We start from the raw sequence: 18,536 nt of genomic DNA on the forward strand, positions 1-18,536 counted from the left end.
GTTCTGGAACAGACTATCCATAAAAATAAAGCAAAACCTCATCCATCCATATTCAAATGCGACTTGGATCTAAGGATGGGTATAGAAAATGTACTCCAGGATTTCCCCTTTTGCCACTAATGGATAGAGGCAGTTCCAAAATGTTGCATCCCTTACATGGCCCCCTCAAATTATCTACTGTATGATCACAGTTGTTCTCACTAGGGCTAATGTAGAATTGTCAGCCATGTGGATAGCTAAGATCAGAGAAGTAGACACCAAACAGGAGAGGTCCCAGGACTGAACCCTGTGGTACTCCACTTGTCACTGGTTTGAAGTCAGATTTAGAGTCTGCAACTTTTACAGTGTGGGTTCTGTCAGTGAGCCAGTTGGCAACCCATCTTGTGACATAGGGATTTATATGTAGTTTAGTGAGTTTAGCTATAATTCCAGAATGGGGGATGGTGTTGAAAGCCTTGGCAAGGTCAGGATAGGCTGTATGAACCACCTTACCCTCGTCTACGGCTTTGGTGATTGCCTCAAAGAAGTCGATCAGGTTCAGGAGGCATGACCTGCCTTTCACAAACCCGACCTGGGTGGGATCCAGAGTTTGGAGGTTACCAATGTCTTTGTTTATGAGCTCCATAATGATACATTCCATGGCCTTACAGACCAGGCTAAAAGGGCGATAGTTCCCGGGATCAGTGATGGCTCCCCCTTTGTGGAGTGGGATAACTGTTGCTGTGCACCATTCAGTGGGCACAAAGTCTGACGTGAGGCTATGATTGAACATGGTGCTTAGGTGGGGAGCCAGTTCGTTCTGAAGTTCTTGTAAAACGCAGTCTGGGATGTTGTCCGGTCCCATGGATGCTGTGATTTTGGCTTTAGAGAGTGCAGCTTTTACCTGCATAGTTGTAATTACAGGGACACTGCATTCTTCCTGTATAGATATGGGCCCTTTAGGGATGAGAAGGGGGTAAAGTTAGCATTGAACCTATCTGACAGGATGGTGGCAATATCAGTTGGTTTTGTAATTTTTGTGCCGTTGTCCTGTAACTTAGAGCAGATCTGGGTGTTGCCATTGAGATTCTTGACATAGCTATAGAATGCTTTAAGGTTGCCCCAAGAATCAGTGGTGATTTTGTTTTCGTAGCTAGCTTTGGTGGATCTTTAAGGAATCTTAGCTTCTTACTGAGGGTGACCAGGGAACTCCTCCACCCATGGGATTTTACTCTGTTTTGCAACAGTTTCTTCCTTCTGTTGTAAAGTTTGTTTATGGCAAGGGACCACCAGATTGGCTTCCTTTTTTTGGAGGATACCATATTGGTTCTCTTTGGGATAACACGATCCATGCACTCGTGTAAGTGATTATAGAGTGCATCTGTGTAGGATTCAGCAGTCATAACTGTATTGTCTATTTGCATGGGTGTCATGAAGTTCTTCTGTCTTAAGAAGCATGAAGTTGGCTTTGGAGAATTTTTTTACGGTGGTTTCCTTAATGGGCGGTGGGGGTGGGATGTGGATATCTAGGGTGATTAGCTTATGGTCGGATCTGACCAACGAGGAGTTGAATTCAGGTGGGGAACACCGGTCACTCATGTTGGTAATGACTTGGTGTAGGATATTGTTACCCCTGGTGGGGGTGTAGATAGGTTGATCCAGGGCATTGGAATTTATGAATTCCAGAAAGCGTTGAGTGAAGGAGTTGGTACATGAGTAGTTTTCCCAGTTAATGGTGGAGTAGTTGAAATCGCCCATTATTAGGGTGTTTGGATGAACCCTAATATTTTCCAATATATCAAGAAAAGAGGAGTAGGAATCCTGGGGTATGGTGGGGGATCTGTAGCAAGCTACAATTTGGATTGCAGTTTTGCCCAGATTTAGTTGCACTTGGATAACCTCGGATGCATTATGCTGAGCAACTAGACTGTAGGTGTGGATGTCCTTAATGAATATGGACACACCTCCGCCTTTGGTGTTCCATTTCTGGTTAGAGGGACAAAAAGTGTGGTATGAGTTATAGCCTGGTAATGCTGGGATGCTCTCTGGAGCCTTGGACCATGTCTTAGTCACTGCACAGATATCAGTGTTTTCCATTTTAAGGAGTGCCTCAAGGGAGTGCATTTTGAGATTTAGACTTCTAGCATTGAGTAGCATTACCCTCAGTTTTTGCTTGCCTGTTCCTGTTACGGTGGTGAATTTGTCATTTGAACCTTGCCTAAAAAAGGCACTATAGGGACAGCAAGAGCCTTAGCCAGTATCTGGAATCCCAGGGGTGATAGGTGCAGGCCATCTCTTGCAAAGCATCGTGGTCTGTCGACCATGTCGTCCCAGGCAAACAGATACCGGAGCCCCTTAGAATAACACTGGAAGCTTAGCCAATTGTTGAAGTTGATCATTTTATCCTTGTACTGCGGTATCATTCTGGGCGATGGCAGGATGCTACTCAGGGCTAGGGTCATACCTGCCTGGGCTACAAGATCAGAGAGCTCTTCCATGTCTCTTTTCATGTAGTCCAGGGAGGTACGTCTCAGGTCATTCACACCAACATGGACAATGACAGAGTCATATTTGTACTTGTTGTGGAGTGACCTGAGTGCGTGGGTTATGTGGCGGATCCTGGCACCCAACAAGCAGCTGACAGTAACCTCCTCCTTGTTTAGCCTGGTGAGTAGGGCATCAGTGTGCCTGACTATAGAGTCAGCTATGACTAGTGTGTTGGGTACATTGTTTTGCATTACTGGCTATGGTTGAGTGGAACACTGAATCTGTGGGCTATGTGTCATTTGGGTTGTGTTGGGAGGTTGGAGTTTGCCTGCGTTTCTACTTTAGAGGTCTCTGCTGCTTGAGCAGATTATTATTGAGAGCCTCCGTGAATGTTTTTGTGTTTCTGTGTGTGGTTTTTGGTGGTGTAAGTTTAGTGGGGCTATGGGAGTGTGGTGTGGTGCAAGTGTTTACTTTCTCCACTTGACTGTCAAGTTCAGTTTTGGTTGGAGAGAGCTTTACCTCCAGTTTGGCTAGATAAGTGCATCTCTCACAGGTTGTAATTTTGGGTGGTAGGAGGAGCGGGCTGTCTCTGTACATGAGGCAATTGCTACATTGCCCCAAGATGCCCAGATTCATCAGATAGACAGGAGAGAACATTGGGAGCTGACCCTTTGACATGCTTGAATAAAAAACTATTTTACTCTAGACAAGTGAGGAAAGTGAGTACAAGAGTTGTTTTTCTCTAAGCAAATGAGGAAAGTAAGTACAAAAACTGTTTTCCTGTAGGTAATGAGGAAGGTTGAGTGCTGTAGTAATTTGTAGCTTATTTAGTGTTTACAACAAGTGCTGAGCATGAATAAGCAAATTCAAGTGCTAAAACTACAAATCTGTATCTGAACTAGACTAATTACAGGAAAGAACCAAGTGCAAATGTGGACTTTTAAATCAGAAAGCTGAGAGATGAAAAAATTGTCCAAGCAGCCAATAACTGCAATTTCTGGGTCAGAAAGCACTCCTTGTGTGGTAGATAGGTTACCTATTGCTTACCACTCGCACTGATAAGCTAGCAGGATTCCCTCCAACACAGAAAGGCATGGGGGTCTCAGGAGCTCACAAACAGTCCTGGATACAGCAAATCTGTATCTGGACTAGAGTAGTTACAGGAAGGGGGGGGGGGACCAGTGCAAATGTGGACTTTGAAATCAGGAAGTTGAGAGAGATGGAAAAAATTCCCAAATGACCAATAACTACAATTTCTGGGCCAGAAACCACTCCTTATGTGGTAGGTAAGTTACCTAGTGCTTACCACTCCCACCGATAAACTAGCAGGCTTCCCTCCAACATAGACAGGCTTGGGGGACTCTGAAGCTTACAAACAGTCCTGGATATAGCAAATCTGTATCTGGACTAGACTGGTTACAGGAAAGGCAGGAAACGAGCGTAATTTTTTTGTTACAGTTAAGCAGAACACAAGGAGATTCTAGCAAAGCTTTTTTTTTCTTTTTTTGTAAAGGAAAGGGAGAGAGGAAAAGCAGAAGATAATTAAAGGTTAGGAAACTAAGTGGGTTGGCCTTCTCAAATGTTTTCTCTGTATTAGGTAAAATGAGCAAATGACACTAGACTGGGAGGAGTGTCCCAGATCAAATTTATAGTAGGGGCGGGCAACTGCAAAGCCACCAAGTATAACAGCAAAACACCAACAGAGAGGGAGGGTGGTGAACAATACTACAGCTAGTAGCCTACACTCTTCTAGACAGTAAGCCCTACAGAAATGTTTATCACAGGAGAAGAACAGCAGTGAGCCACAAAATAAAAGTTTTAAACACATAAAGGAGCAAGGAGACTCTACAAAATGCTTTTAACTGCAAGCAAATCAGTTATAAGATACACTCCTTTGCAGGAAATCAGAACAAACAAATAGGTGCTTAACAAGTTGAGAAAATTTCCCGTTAATACCTTTCACACAGTGAAACTATCTAAAAGCTTAAATATATATAAATTGCTAGAAGCAATAACTAGTAAAAATAAGAAAAAAAAAAAAACAGGATACTTATTGTTATATATCTCAGATCAGAGTTGTAGTCAGTGCCCCTCCTCCACACGGCTCAGTGTGTATAGAGATGATATGGCAGGTTTTTTTTTTTGGCTCAGAATAATTCTGAAACATTAGTCTCATTTTTGCAGTAATCTCTGTTTCTTACATATTATACACTTTAAGTGTTGCTTCTCCTGAAACATGCAGAAACAAGACATTTTATACCTTCTTAGGCTTTTTGGATGTTCTGCTAGCAGTCAGAAACAAGTCAATATACTGGATCTGGAGTCTTCAGATTCTCTGACAAAATGGCATGCAGGGTGCACTTTTTTGGAGTCAGTAGCTGCAGCAGTGCACTGCACTGCATCTCAGAAAATGAAGGGGAAACTTACATCCCTTGTGATACCACTTAACATTATCTTAAGAAAACGGAGGTGCACTGGAGGTGATGTGCTGACAGCTCTTCAGCTTCTCTTTTTCAGAATGCAGAGTAGTACACATGAAAGTGGGTCATGTGACCATCCTCCTGACTCTTCAGGCATTGTATATGTGCCAGTATCATGCAGCAACAGTGTTGTATGTCAGAATGCGTGTTATATTTAACACTGTAAATGTGCCACTATGTAGGTAAAGGTGCCACGTTATACTCAGAATGCTTGATATGATGTTATCTGTTTTCGTCATATTCAAACTTTGGGACTTAACGGGTTATCAGATCCGACCTCACTGCCTTTCAGAAGCTTTGAATCCAGTGCTCTTATTCCTCCTCTACCCATAATTCCCTATGTTCCCTCAAAATATCTCAGATCTCATTTGCCACCTGATCCAGAAGGACTTGGGGTCTGAGTGTACAGAGAGATAAGTGATTTTTGGTAGTGTTTGAGCTATCCCTTTTGACTAATTTAACTGCTCCCCTTTTTATATTTATTAGTTTAAAACCCTCCCTGATCTAAAAAATCAATGAAATATGTATGTGTGTGTGTGTGTGTGTGTGTGTGTGTGTGTGTCACACACACACACACACACACATATATATACATAGTAGTTTTTTTATAGCCCTGTATTTAGTCAGTGTTGCTGTCTGGTTTCCCCTGTTATGTTGGACAAGATCATTGGTTTAAAAAAATGGTTGGCCTGCGACCACAAAATCCCACTGCAGGACCCTCACAGTTTGTGTGTCTACTGCCTGGGGATAGCACATCTGGATGCTGACTGTGAGGTATGTGCTTCTTTTGGTGCAAAATCTCTTCAAGGACATAGAGACAAGTTAATCTTAAGAGGCCTACTTCTCACCCAAGGGGGAACTTTGGCTCCTCCTTCTTTTCTTCTTCTTCTTCAAAGGCTCCTTCTCAGTCTGAGAGAATTGAGAAACCAAAGCCATTGAAGTAAGTTGAAAAGGAGGAGGACAAACCCAGAGGAAAAAACAAAATAGCGAAGAAAATGGAGAGATCCAGAAAGCAGTCACTGGACCCTACAGAAATCTCGCACCAAACATTCCAAAGCGCTTTTATCCAGAACCCACTCATATCCATTCTCCAGTGCCTCCTCCCCATTTCTCACTAGGGTAGGTGAGTACTAGGCTCCAGTCTCCCTTCCTGCAGGAGAGGCATTCATCCTAACTACCTTTGGTGGCTTTGTCTTCAAGGTCCTTCATTTCATGAGGAGCCTTACAGATGCAGACATCAGCAGGATGATGCAGAGGTTTCTTCAGATGCAGATTCAACTGGGAGTCCTTCCAGTGCCATCCCTTTAAGCTTCTTGGGTACTGGTCTGTCTGCCCCTCCATCAGTATTTCCTATTTTGATCTGACCCTCAAATCCAAGACTTCCCAGAGTGTCTGTATTGGAGCAGAAAATCCTCTTGGCTTCGACTCCGATGGTGACTCCTGTTATGTCAGATTAGGATAAGTCTCAGAGCTGAAGCCTTGGAGCCAAGACTCAGAGGTGGGGATAACTCTGAATTTTTCTAATCCATCTCTCCCCCTTGGTGTCTCAGCACTTGATAGCTAGGCTGCATTGTAAGCCTTTGCTGGGGCTTGTCACAGTAGAAGATGTCCCTACTATCTCTTTTTCATATCAGGGGAGTGCTTCTTAGGCTGCACTTGCATCACTGGCATTTGAGGCATTCAAAAGGGTTCTCTCCATACCAAGAGAAGAAGTATCTCTACCATGCTTGGCTGCTTTCTGACCTTCATTGCATCTACATCCATTCATCCTGGTCAACTGGGACAGTTAGCCTCCTTCAGCTTTGGGGATTCTCGCCATGTGACTTTTCAGTCTGATTCCGACCCTTCCCCAGAAGCCCAAATGAGGTAGTATCCTAGGAAACAGACTTGTCAAAGAAGACACTTAAACTTTTTTCACAGAGTCAGTTACTGAAGACATAGACTTTAATGAGAGTAAAGGGTCCCCATGATCTCCTCTAGAAGATGTCATTTTGGTGACATTCTTGAATTGATTAAGCAATGAAGGGGTTGGTCCTCTGATGAGTCCTCTCCTGAGAACTCTGTGTTCCTTGAGGTGTTTGGGGCTAGTTCTTCTACATCTTTGGTGCTACTGCCTGCTGATGATCTCATATACTTGCTGGTCTAGCAGTCATGGAAGGAACTTGATGTGGTGGAACCAATACCACAAAATCTGGACAAGATTTTAGTTGCCCCTAGGAATAGAACACTCTGGAGTAAGGATCCCGTAGTGGATGCCATGGTTGTTGCTTCAGCTACAAAAATTAATACTCTATACAGAATACATCTGTCTATCCTCGTAACAGGGAGTCCAGAACTTTGGACTGATTTGGGAAATGGATATACACTTCAACAACCTTTGCACTCAGAGAGCTGAATTACCTTGCCCATACAACACATTTTCTGGGGGACTTGATGAAGGAGCTGACCAACTCACTTTTGGTTAACTTACCAATGGACTTCCAGAAATCAGTGGAGTACCAGTTGACTACCCTACAGTCTGTGTCCAACATATCCATGCCTCTGCTGTCCAGTGCAGCTGATGATACAGCCAGAGCAGCAGGTACTGACATTGCCATCTACTGGCATGCCAGGTTGCGATCATGTGACTTTGTGAAAGACTTCAAAATGTCCTTCATTGATGCCCACTTTGATAGTTCAACACTCTTCAAACAAAAAATGAAAGAAATGCTCAACAGGAGCAAGCAGGAAAGCAAGACCCTGTCTGCTGTTGGAATTCACTTTTCCATCCCTCAAAGGACTTTTTTTCTATTAACTAGAAAGGAAGACGTTGTGGTTTCGTAAATCCTATGAATTCAGCCCAAGTCACTCTTGAGGATGGTCGCCCTTCCCCCAGCAGAGGGGGGAATAACTTTAATGGATGTCGCACCAGAGGAATTTTATGGTCCATTCACTGAGAAACTTTATCAGCGTTCTTGAACTATTGCCTAACTGCAGCACTCTGGAGGTATTCAGGGTGAACTTATCCCTGCACCATTAAGCCTGGCAGATCATCATAGAAGATTCATGGATGCTGAGAATAGTCACCAAAGGCTACATTTTTCCATTTGTTTCCCCTCCACAGAAAAACAGAATGATTCCAGAATTACCACCTATTCAAATGGAATCTGCTGCAGCAGAAGTAAAAAACTGCTAGAAAAAAAATCACCCAGAAAGTCTTGCCAGAACAGTCTGGATCCAGAGTCTATTCTTGGTTCTTTTTAGTTTCATAGAAAGTAGGGGACCTCAGGCCGGTCTTGGACCTAAGCCACTTCAGTTTGTGAAACAGCCAAAATTCCGGATGCTAATGGTTCAGTCCATTCTACCTCTTCTGAGGAAGGACACTGGATGTGCTCAGTAGATCTCCTAGATGCCTACTGTCATATCAAGGTAGCAAGGCCATCCAGGAGATTTTTCCATTTCCTGCTAGGAGCCAACCATTTTCAATTCAGGCACTGTCCTTTGGTCTCACCACAGCTCCCTTGGGTATTCACCAAATACATGGCAGTGGAGCAGCATATCTCAGGCTTCAGGAGTTTTGGGGTATTCCCATATTTAGATAATTAGCTAATTACTGCACCAACCAGGTCCAGCACAGGAACTTCTTTTTCCACCTTGCCCCACAGTTGAGGATTTCAGACAACCATGCAAAGAGTTAAGTTAATACCAAAGCAACAGGTAGAGTTCATTTGGATGCCACCTTGACATGAATCATCATATAGCCAAACTCTCACAATCCAGAATACTGTCCCCGCATCAAATAGCTTTTCAGGTCCTTCAAAACCCCTCTTCTCCTAAAAGACTTATTCTGAGGCTACTGAGCTTAATGGCCTTTTCAATTATTCTTGTTCCTCTAGCAGGATATTACATGAGAGTTCTACAATAGACTCTCTTGGCTCAATGGTCTCTAATGTCTCATCCAGTGCATGCACAGATTTGTCTTGCACCAATTTGCAGTTGGTTGTTGACCTCCCCAGTAGTCTCAGATGGTCGACTGTACTTCTAACTTCCTCTAATAGCAGTGGGTAGCTACAGATACTTCCATTATGGGATGGGGGATATTTCGAAGGGAAGGTGGTTCAAGGTTAATGTTACCTATGGAGGCCAGTGTTCACATCTTTGTCCTGGAGATAAAGGCAATCTACCTAGTGTTGCAGCCCTTCAAGACTCTGTCCCCAAGGGTGTGATCTCAATCCAGACAAACAACATGGCTGTCATCTGGTATATCAACAAGTAGGGAGAATCCAGTCATATCCACTTTGCTGGGAAGCAGTGAGATTGTGGCATTAGGCAATATCTTCACATCACTTTCTCACTGCAGTGCACATTACGTGGCCTTCCAGTGTTCTATTGGACAAATTGAGCAAATCCATTCTGCTTCTTCTTGAGTGCTCCCTCAGTCAGACAGTGGCAACACAAATCATCAGGCACTGATGACAACCTTGCTGTGATCTTTTTGCCTTATACTTAAACAGTATGTGCAGTGGTTACTTTGGACTTAATCCCTTCACAGGGTCAACCACCAAAGGGATGTTGTAGTTCATAGCTGGCTCTCAGGTTGCCTTTATGCCTTTCCTTTCTTTCTCCTTATGACAAAATTTCTTCAGAAAGCTAGAAGCCGCAAGACCAGAGTAATCCTCTCTGCCTCTGTTTGGCCTCAACAGGTTGGTTATATTTCCTCTGGCCTCATCTAGTACATCTGCCTTGGGTGTTGGACAGTCATCCATGTCTTCTGACTCATCCATCTGGACAGTCTCAGTGAGACATAAAGACCCTAAAATTAACCACACATTTTCTCCAGTTGTAATTGTGGTCAGAGATGCCAGGCTTTCAGCTCCTGTGGTCCATGTTTTATCTTTCTTACAAAAGCCAAATACTAGAGAGGTTTATCTCAGCAAATGGAAAAGATTTTCCATACAGGTCTCTTCCAAGGGAATAGATCAGTTTTCAACCTGTCTTCCATCCATGAACTTCTTGACAGACCTTTTCCAAAAATGATCCAGCTTCTCAACCATCAAGGTTCAGTTAGCAGCCATTTCCAGTTTTTACATTGGGTAAAATCAAATCCCTATTGCTTCTCAAATATTTCAAAAGCCTTTCTGGAGGGATCCTTTCTTTTAATACACCCTGTTATGGATCCAGTTTCCCCTTGAGACATTAATGTCATACTTGGGACTTTAACTCAAGCTCCTTTCGAACCTGTAGCTACAGTGGAGTTTAAAGGTCTTTCTTAGAAAACTCTTTTGGGTAGCTGTTACTTCTGCAATGAGGATTCTGGATTTGCAGACATTATCCTGTAAACTTCCATATATATTTTTCCCCCATAAAGACAGGGTGTCCTTGAGAACAGATCCTAACTTTCTTCCAAATGTGGCATCTGTAGTAAACCTCAATCAGACCATCAATCTGCCAGTATTCTTTCCCAAAATGTTCTAACAAAGGAGAGAGTTTACCCTGCATTTGCTAGATGTTCATCAGCAACTCAGGAACTGATGTCAATTTTCATTTATTCCTTAACAGTTGGATTCGGATCTAGCGTTGCCACCTATCCATTTTTTTTCCAGACTAGTACAAAAAGCAAAGCTCTGAAACCATGAGTAGCTATCACAATGTCTCTTTTTTTCACAACTTGCGAAATCTGGCATCAGACACGAAATTAGCTTCCTTGGATCTTGGATTATCGGATCCGAAGCCTTTACCTAGGACCAGATATTCTCCCTCCATTGATCCAGTACCCTCTCAAGTCCCATCTCCATATTTGGAGTCTCTCTGCATTCCAGGTTTCCCTGTGTGGCCTCATCATCTCGTTCCTCCAGATGTCTGACTGAAGCTAATGTAGATAGAATGATGAGGAAGTTTCTCTCAGCACAGATTTCAGATGGGAGTACTTCTGGCTCCTACCCCTTTGGGTCAGGAATCCCTCCACAGTTAGACACCAACAATCGTGGCTCCTTTTCTGATCCAACTTGTGGTTTTGGGGCCGTTGGATCTGAGTTTTCTGGGATCATTTAGGTCAGATCTGAAGTTTGTAGTATCTTCGGCTCCAAGCCCTTCTTTAAGTGTACCGACTCCGAGTGTGTCTGAGCCAGATGACTCTTGGAGCTGAAGCATCCCTGTCGGATTTGAAGTGCTGGAGTCGACTCCGAATTTATTGGAACTGACTCTGCCACTTGGAGCTTCAGCACTGAATAGCTCAGCTCCCACCTCTGCCTTGGGTGGACTGCCTTCAGGTTATGGGGAGTCGATGGGGTAGAAGCTTGGCTTTTTGGCTCCACTGACTTCCTTCTCCCTGGGGATTTCCACTTTTGAGGTAGTGAAGAGAGTGTTTTCTGCTTTTTTGGGATGGATGGTTCCTCCCCCTCCTCAGACCTCCCCTCTGGGTCATGTATGTCTCTGCGCTTTGAGTCTTATCACTACTCCATAGAGAAAGCCAGCCCAAACTCTCCAGGCTACCCAGCAGGGTATTGCCATTTCTTCAGATACTTCTCCAGAGCACCCCACTGAGGAAGTCCCTAGGAAGAGAAAGTGTAAGAGAAGGCAGTTGGACTCCCCTCAGGAGTCGGTCACTGAAGATACCGATTTTGATGAGGGGGGAGGGTTCCCAAGATCACCACCTGATGACATTTTATTTGGAGACATCCTAGAGGTCCTTAAACAGAGGGGTAGTTAGTCTGCCAATAACCCTTCTCAAGAGGAATCCGTATTCCTGGAGGCCTATGGGTCTAGCCCGTCTATGTCCATGGTGACTCCACCCACCAGTGAGCTCATTGACTTGGTCTCTAGGTAGGCATGGAGGGAACCAGACATTGTTGAGCCGATCCCCAGAAGACCAGACCAGATTTTGGCACCTCCCCAAGGAAAGGAATTTTGGAGCAAGGGAGTACTGATAGATGCCTTGGTTGTGGCGGTGGCCACCAGGAAGGAACTTGCAGAACAGAATTCTACTGTCCATCCGCCTAACTGGGAATCAAGGGAGTTGGATAGATTTGGGAAGCATGTTTATTCTTCAGCGACATTTGCACTCAGATTGCTGAATTATTTGGCACACTTCACTAGATTACAGAGGGATGTAATTAAGGAACTCTCCAAATCCCTTGATTGGACCAGTACTTCTGAGGCTCAGACTTCTGCAGCCTTGTATTTGGCTTCCTTACAACTGATTACTAATTTGTCCATGAGACTCATTTCACATGCAGCTGAAGGTACCGCAAGGGCTTGCGGGAGCAGGCATTTCCATTAAGAGGCATGTCTGGATGCACTTGTGTGACTTTGCGGAGCCCTTCAAATCTTCCTTCGTCATTCCACCTTTTGACAGAGCCTCTTTGTCTGGCAGCAAGGTAAACGACACTTGCCAAGTGCAAGCAAGATGGAAAGACCTTCTCTGCAGTGGGATTATGTTTTTTGAGCCCTCAAAATACCTTTTCCAGGACTCTAGGAGGAGGTTGAAAAATGTGGTTTAGAAAGTCCCAGGGTCTTTTCCAAGATCCGTGTGGCTCACAAAAGATACCAAATTAAAGATCATTCAAAGAAATAATGCCTGGGCCACATGGAGCTCCTCCGAAGCCCCTCAAGATCAACTTAAATTTCGACAATATAGGAATGATACAAAAAAATCCATATTACTAGACAAAAAAAAATATTTTTGCCACCTAAAACAGAAACATCAAAGTAAACGTCAGAAGTTCTGGGCAGGTATTAACAAACTCCTTCACCCAGGGCAATCCACAACTCCAACCCCCTCAGCCTCAACTCAAAATTCTCCCGAGGCCATTGCTAACACCTTCAACAATTTCTTTACTGAGACTATCCATTCCCTTGCCAGCAAACTTAAACCCACTTATTCTACCGCTGAAACCCCTATACCCAGGGCCCTACTCTCCTTTAGCTTCCAGCCAGTTCCAACCTCACTCATCAGAGCCCTAATTAAAACACTCAAACCAGCCACCTTATCTGCTGACCTCCTCCCCGCAGACTACCTGCAAAAAGCTGTCTCCATCTTAATCAGTAGAACGATAACTGAAGCCTCCATCCCTCCATTTGGAAAATATCCCATGTCATACCACTCCATAAAGGTGGCAGCTCCATTGAACTGTCAAATACAGACCGATAGCTATCCTTTCTCCCCTGGCTAAAATTATGGAGAAGTGTGTCCATAAACAACTCCTGCACTACCTTATTCAAAATGATCTTTTGGCCAACTCTCAACATAGTTTAAGGCCCTCCCCTCCTTCTCTAACATCATAAATTACAAACGTAACAACAACAAATTATCTTCTACCTTGATTCTCAACCTTTCCAAGGCCTTCGACATGGTTAATCACCAGTTACTCTTACATACCCTTAAAAAAATATCCCTAGACAACCATGCTATACAATGGTTGCAATCTTATCTCAGTGGAAGGCAACAGGCTGTCCTATGGTAAGACAAACTCTCCACCCTTCTTCTTATTACCCTTGGAGTCCCCCAGGGTTATATTTTTCTCCCTCTTTATCAATGACTCCACACTGTAATCTCGGAAGCAACCTGTATTCAGTATGCCAATGACTTCACCCAGATTTGCTCAGCCTCTTCCCCAACAGATCTCCTCAATGTAACCCAGAAACCCTTCAACACAGTTGAGAAATGGCTCTCTAATCAGCAACTGGTATTAAACCCTAATAAAACAAAGCTACTGCTCTTCTTTCCCCTACATGTAAGTCCTCTCAATCTTCATTTACCATAACATCTAATAATGGCACCATAATCTCACCAGATACCTATACCAAACTCTTAGGAGTCATAATAGACAACAGCCTTAAATATGACATGCATGTCAATCAAACAATTAAAACGACTAATAAAAAACTTGGCTCCTTGTATAAAAATAAACATTACTTTACCCCTCTAGCTAGGACTGCCATTGCCCGTACTCATCCACTTTCAGCCCTACTTTATGCCTTTCCAATACTCACTAACTTGAGCAAATCTGATCTCAGCAAACTCTCTAGCTGCTGTAACCACATTGCCAGGTTTGCCACTGGCTCTGCCTATAGGACATACCACTGTCAAAACCTAAACCTCTTAGGATGGCTAGAACTCCCTAGAGTAATCCAGTATAACCAACTCATTGTTGCATACAAAGTTATTACCCATCCAGAAAAAACAGCCTCCCTCCAAAACATTATCCAGCCCTACAATAACCCCAGGCCACTTAGCTCTTCCACAAAACTTTCGGTACAAACTGTTAAAGCTAACAATCTGTCTGGCGACTCTCTGCTTGCAATTCAGCTGGCAAAACCTAGAATTCGCTCCCAGCTGCCCATACACTGGAACCCCCACTTATCCTCTTCAAAAAAAACCTAACCCAGTATTTTAAAACTCACTGGCAATGCCCTTGCTCTAATCCTGACTAAATCCTCCTCTGCTGTCATATGTTTACTGTTTTTATTTACAACTACTACTTTTTAACCTTAATAGGTTTGGAAATGCAAGACTGTAACTTGTATGTAGATACTGCTGAACATAAAGTGTAACTTTGCTTGTCTTTACTATGATTTCATCTGTTTGGAGCTTTTCTCCCTGGGCCTCCGCTGAAAATGGACATGTATCCAGTCGGACTATCCCGGTCAACAAATGTAAAATAAATAAATAAAATAAATGTGGAGATAGTTCTCCCAGGGGCATTGGGGGAACTCGAATGGAAGACATTGCCACACAACAGAGGACGTCCGCAGGATCAGGGGTGCTGAGATTCCTTTCTGGCAGACCCTCTCAATGCTCCTGAAAGGAGACCCAATTGTCCACGTCTGAATACAGTCGGGGGTAATTTGTCCCTGCATCAGAGACCCTGGCTGGATGCTACAAAAGAAACATGGGTGCAGAGGATTATTTGCAGAGGTTATATAATACCCTTTTCCTTACCCCTTCCTTCATCAGTAAACAAAATTCCTGATGTTCCACCCAGTCAGAGGAAAGCAGCACTACTAGAAATAGAAAATCTGTTAGAAAAAAAAGAGTCATGCAAGAGGTCCCACCAGACCAGATAGAATCTGGAACTTACTCAAGATGCAAGATTCTTTTTAGTGCCAGAAAAAAGGGGAACTGGAGAATGATTTTGGATCTCAGCAGTCTGAACAGATCAATCTAGCACACCGAGTTCCAGATGGTCACAGTTCAGTCTATTCTGCCTTTTTGTGCAAGGATGACTGGATGTGCTCAATAGACCTTCAGGATGCATACTATCTCATAAAAATGAACAGACAATCCAGAAGGTACTTACACTTCCAGCTGGGAGCTAGTCATTATCAGTTCAGAACACTTTCCTTTGGCCTAATCACAGCCACAGGGTATTCACCAAATGTATGGCAGTGGTAGCAGTTCACTTGCGACTGCAGGGATTCCAAGTGTTTCCTTACTTGGACGGCTGGCACATAACCGCACTGACCAGGCATTTACTAATAAGAGCTTGAGACCAGGTACTCCAGACTTGCTGCCTTTTTGGGATTACCATTAATTACAACAAATTTCAGTTAGAAACATCTCAGACGTTGGAATTCATAGGAGTAATTTTCAACACAGTATCTGTGACAGCCTCTCTTCCTATTGCAAGTGTACAGACTATCCAATTCCAGGTCAGAATGATAATTCAAAATTCCTCAGTTTCAACCCGATTGATTCTTCAAGCCGTGGGATCCATGTCTGCAGCGATAGTTCTAGTTGCCCTAGCAAGATATCATATGAAGATTTTTCAATGTATGTTAGCAGTTCAGTGGTCCATTCTTCATCACCATATGTCCACTCAAATAAGGATTACCCAAGCATGCAAAAGATATCTTTGGTGGTGGATCTGCTCAGATGAGGGTTCTACAGGGCCATCCCTTCATTCTTCCTCAACCCAAGGCCATAGTGAACACGGACGAAACCCAGATTGGCGGGGGCACTTCCTGGGAAAAACAGTCCAAGGCATATGGTCCTCCGAAGAGGCCAACATGCATATCATTGTCTTGGAAATTAGTTTGGTACATCCACAAACAAGGAGGACCCAGATCTTACCATTGTGTCGAGAAGCTGTCAAGAGTTTAGCAATGGACAATCTCTGCCAACCGATTCCTGATAGTGCACATCCCGGGGAAGTCCAGCGTGATAGCAGACTAGTTGAGCAGGTCCATTCTACTACCTCACGAGTGGTCCGTCAACAAGGAAGTGGCAGAAATGATTTTTCATCAGTGGGGCCAGCCATGCTGCAATCTAGTTGTATCTCCCCTAAACAACAAATGCAGCAGGTTCTTTGCCCTAATCCCCTCCTGCCGGAGAGTCACAGAGAGATGCTGTCATACATGACTGGCCCCCAGTATGTCCTCTATGCTTATCCCCCAACTCCCTTAATCCCCAAATTTCTACAAAAAGCATCCCATTTTAAGAGCAAAGTCATCCTCATTGCCCCTTACTGGCCTCAATAAATTTGGTTTCCCTTTTTTGGCCTTATCTAGTCTCAATTCCATGGATTCTGGGTCCAATTCCAGAACTCCTGTCTTACCTGCCAGGAATGATTCACCTGGATATCTCAAGCCTAAAACTGACCGTATGGTTTCTCCACTTCCATTGATAGCCAGACAACATATGTTCTCTTCCCCTGTTCATCATGTACTTTTGTATTGCCAGACAACTTCTACAAAGAAACTTTACTGAATTAAATGGAAGAGATTTGTTTTTTTGGGGCTCAGCAGAAACATGCTGACCCTTTTTCAACACCAGTGCATAGTTTCCTGAATTTTTAGCAACAATTTTCAACAAATGAGCCAGTTCCACAACTATTAAGGCACAACTAGCTGTCATTTCTAATTTTTACATTCGGATTGAAAACTCCTCTTTGGCTTCATCTAAACTTTGTAAGGCCTTTTTGAGAGATAGCCTTCTCTTGAGACCCCCCTTATAAGGATCTAGCTCTGCCATGGGACTTAAATTTGGTATTACAGATCTTAATTCATTCCCCTTTCGAACCAGCTGCTAAATGCGAGCTAACATTTTTGACCCGGAAAACCATCACCTCTGTTACAAGACTGCCAGAACTTTAAGCACTGTCCTCTAAACCTCCTTAGTTAGTTTTCACCAATCCTTCCATCCTTCCTAAGGTGGTGTCAGAATCGAACATCAACCAATCTATTAATTTTCCAGTTTTCTTTCCAAATTTTACAAACAAAGGTGAATATATATTACACTTATTGAAAATTCACAGGCAATTGTGCTTTTACTTACATAGAACAAAAAATTTTCAGAAAAATAGATCAATAGTTTGTCTCCTTTGCAGATTCTCAGTTAGGCAAGCTGGTCGCAAAGGTAACCTTACCCAGATGGATGACTGATTGCATATCCTTTGTCTTTACCAAATTGGGCCTTTCCTTACCAAAACCTTTGAGAGTTCATTCAAATAGATCCATGGCAACGTCATCAGTATTTTTATCCAGGGCTTCCATGGATGATGTATGTGCGGTTGCTACTTGGACTAATCCTCATACCTTTATTACTCATTACAAATTGGATCTGGTCTCGAGGGGAAGAGCAGCTTTTGGCTCAACTGTGCTTAGGAATATCCTTCCTTAGAGGTCTCTTGGGATTTCATGTAGCTGGGGACTCTGTCCCAGTTGTTGAGGAATGAATGGAAATTGACAACATCAGATAAAAAGTTAGGTACTCACCATAACATTCCATCTGTGTTGCCCAATTTTATTCTTCCTCAACTCCCCTCCGCTCCCACCAAGCCCCCTGCCTTTGAACTAATGACTTCTGGAAGAGCGAGACCTTCTAAAGAAACCAGTGTTCCTTATGTTGAGCTCCAGATATAGATTTTTCTTACCAGAATGCTAATATTTCTTTTGATACTATAAGCCAGCAGACAAGATCTGAGGTATGTTAGGGGATAGAGCATTATGAGTAAGGGAGGAGCTGGAGACTTTGCTAGTATCAATGAGCTGAAAATAATGGATGAGTCGGATCCAAGGATTGAATTTGAACCCAATTGTTGAGGAAGAATGAAAATGGACAACACAGATGGAACTATATGGTGGGTACATAACTTTTTTTTTTTATTTACACAGGACTGAGGATATTAGAAAATCTGACTGGCTTTTCATTGTTTTCTGTAAAGCAAAAATAAGTGTATCAAAAGTCACGCTCTCTAGGTGGCTTCCTGAATGTATAATGTTTGTGTACAAAAAGCTGGGATTTTTACCAAACAAACCAAAGGCTCATTTTACAAGGATAGTAGCTACTTCTACCACTTTTATGGGCAGAGTTCCTGTTGACAATATTTACACTGCAGCTACTTGGTCCATGTTGGAATTACATTTGAGATCTTTTACATCCTTTGGCTCCACCATTCTCAGAAACATTCTTTCTTTATTCCACCCAGGTGTCTTGGTAGCTTGGGAATCTGTCCTAAAGGTTGAATTGGATGAAAACAGACAACATCAGAGACGTACTTATCATAATGCTAGATCTATGTTGTCTTGTTTTCATTCCATTCAACATCTCTCTTCATTCCATTCAACATCTCTCTCCGTCCTTCAACATAAACTGCCCATTTTTCACTCCTT

At 43.2% G+C, this 18,536-nt stretch overlaps 1 protein-coding gene across 2 annotated transcripts in view; it reads left to right on the top strand.

The window, feature by feature from the left end:
* The window catches only part of LOC122793098 (probable global transcription activator SNF2L2), a 2,696,898-nt gene that overhangs the window by 1,502,710 nt on the left and 1,175,652 nt on the right, over window positions 1-18,536 (top strand). The window lies entirely within an intron of this gene.

The sequence above is a fragment of the Protopterus annectens genome, chromosome 2.part0, assembly GCF_019279795.1.
Source record: "Protopterus annectens isolate FY-2018-M chromosome 2.part0, PAN1.0, whole genome shotgun sequence".
Taxonomy (NCBI): Eukaryota; Metazoa; Chordata; order Ceratodontiformes; family Protopteridae; genus Protopterus; species Protopterus annectens.